The following is a 1,925-nucleotide window of genomic DNA, read 5'->3' as shown; positions in this document are numbered from 1 at the left end:
AAAAAACAAACTTATGGCTACCAAATGGGATAGTGTGGAGGCGGAAGTAGAGACAAATTAGGAGTTTGGGATTAACATATATACACTACTATATATAAAAATAGATGAACAAGGGTCTACTGTATAGCGTGCCTGCATGCTGTCATTTGTGTCCAAATCTTTGCAACCCAACAGACTGTAGCCCGCCAGGCTCCTCTGTCCATGGAATTCTCCAGACAAGAATACTGGAGTGGGTTGCCATGCCCTCCTCCAGGGGCTCTTCCTGACCCAGGGATCAAACCCAAGTCTCTTATGACATCTCAGTTGGCAGGTGGGTTCTTTACCACTAGCGCCACCTGGGAAGCCCCTACTGTATAGCACAGGATGAGTGAGTGAGTGAAGCTGCTCAGTCGTGTCGGACTCTTGGTGACCTTATGGGCTGTAGCCTCCCAGGCTTCTCTGTCCACGGGATTTTCCAGGCAAGAGTACTAAGTGGGTTGCCATTTCCTTCTCCATAGGATCTTCCAGACCCAGGGAACGAACTCAGGTTTCCCCCACTGCAGGCAGACTCTTTACCGTCTGAGCCACCAGGGAATCTTAAATCACTTTGCAGTACACTTGAAAATAGCACACAGTAAATTAAATATACTGCAGTTTCAGTTCAGTTCAGTCGCTCAGTCATGTCCGACTCTTTGCGACTCCATGAACCACAGCATGCCAGGCCTCCCTGTCCATCACCAACTGCTGGAGTCTACCCAAACCCATGTCCATTGAGTCGGTGATGCCATCCAACCATCTTATCCTCTGTTGTTCCCTTCTCCTCCCGCCCTCAATCTTTCCCAGGATCAGGGTCTTTTCAAATGAGTCAGCTCTTCACATCAGGTGGCCAAAGGATTGGAGTTTCAGCTTCAACATCAGTCCTTCCAGTGAACACCCAGGACTGATCTCCTTTAGGATGGACTGGTTGGATCTCCTTGCAGTCCAAGGGACTCTCAAGAGTCTTCTCCAACACTACAGTTCAAAAGCATCAATTCTTCAGCGCTCAGCTTTCTTTATACTTCAACTCTCACATCCATATATGACTACTGGAAAAACCATAGCCTTGACTAGACGGACCTTTTTTGACAAAGTAATGTCTCTGCTTTTTAAGAAAGGTTAAATGGCCTGGTTCAAAATTGGGAAAGGAATACATTGAGGCTGGATATTGTCATCATGCTTATTTAACTTACATGCAGAGAACATCATGCGAAATGCCAGGCTGGATGAAGCACAAGCCTGAATCAAGATTGCTGGGAGTGCTCGCTTCCAGCACATATGCTAAAATTGGAGTGATACAGGGAAGATTAGGATTAGCAAGGCCCCTGCCCAAGAATGACATGCAAATTTGTGAAGCGGTCCATACTTTTTATGTTTGACAGGAAACAACAAAATTCTGTAAAGCAATTATCCTTCAATTAAAAATAAATAAATTTTTAAAAAAGATTGCTGGGAGAAATATCAATAACGTCAGATATGCAGATGATACCACCCTAATGGCAGAAAGAGAAGAGAAATTAAAGAGCCTCTTGATGAAGGTGAAAGAAGACAATTCAAAAGCTGGCTTAAAACTCAACATTCAAAAAACAAAGATTATGGCTTCCAGTTCCATCACTTCATGGCAAATAGATGGGGAAACAATGGAAATAGTGACAGGCTTTATTTTTTTCTTATCCATAATCAATGTGGATGGTGACTGCAGCCATGAAATTAAAAGACGCTTGCTCCTTGGAAGGAAAGCTATGACAAACCTAGACAGCATATTAAAAAAGCAGAGACATTACTTTGCTGACAAAGGCCCATGTAGTCAAAGCTATGGTTTTTCCAATGGTCAGGTACCGGTGTGAGAAGTGGACCATAAAAAAGGCTGAGCACCAAAGAATTGATGCCTTCGAACTGTGGTGTTGGAA

General features: G+C 43.8%; 1 non-coding gene across 1 annotated transcript; it reads left to right on the top strand.

Annotated features, from left to right (window-relative positions):
- Positions 1–1,274: 1,274 nt before the first annotated feature.
- Positions 1,275–1,385, top strand: LOC122454056. The gene has a single exon (XR_006273277.1). It is a non-coding gene; the product is annotated as a U6 spliceosomal RNA (small nuclear RNA).
- Positions 1,386–1,925: the final 540 nt, after the last annotated feature.

Source organism: Cervus canadensis, chromosome 15 (assembly GCF_019320065.1).
Source record: "Cervus canadensis isolate Bull #8, Minnesota chromosome 15, ASM1932006v1, whole genome shotgun sequence".
Classification (NCBI taxonomy): Eukaryota; Metazoa; Chordata; class Mammalia; order Artiodactyla; family Cervidae; genus Cervus; species Cervus canadensis.
This window is presented reverse-complemented; position numbering and strand designations above follow the sequence as displayed.